We start from the raw sequence: 493 nt of genomic DNA, 5'->3' as shown, positions 1-493 counted from the left end.
GATCTATGCGTTGTTGCCTGCGACAGTTGAGTAACGAATTGTAGTGATCTTAGACGGTTAGCTTGAGAACTTTAAGTTAACGGTTCATTAGTGTTTCGTAGTCCGAGTTTTAGATAAACAAACTAACCCTAAACTTTCCTAGATAGATAAATCATTGAACCCCTGCGATTCCCCTTGATGCCCAACGCTTGTTTCTTATTTTACTTGCTTTTATTTACATTTATTTGCTTGCTTTTTTATTGAGTCCTAGCCTTACTTACCTCCGTCAGATTCCGTTAAACAACAACTCTCTCTCTGTGGGATCGATCCTTAAATACTACTACCGATTAGCTGTGCACTTTCAGCAGTTGTGTGGTCTTTTAAAGGTAAAAGATTTGAAGTGAAAAACCACACACATCAAAGCTTTTTGGCGCCTTTTCCAGGGAGAGATTGTTGTTTACAAGAGTCTAGGAACTAGAGTAACGTCTAGGACACCTTGCTTTTTAATTTTTCT

Source organism: Camelina sativa, chromosome 13 (genome assembly GCF_000633955.1).
Source record: "Camelina sativa cultivar DH55 chromosome 13, Cs, whole genome shotgun sequence".
NCBI lineage: Eukaryota > Viridiplantae > Streptophyta > Magnoliopsida > Brassicales > Brassicaceae > Camelina > Camelina sativa.
Note: the sequence above shows the minus strand (reverse complement) of the source record.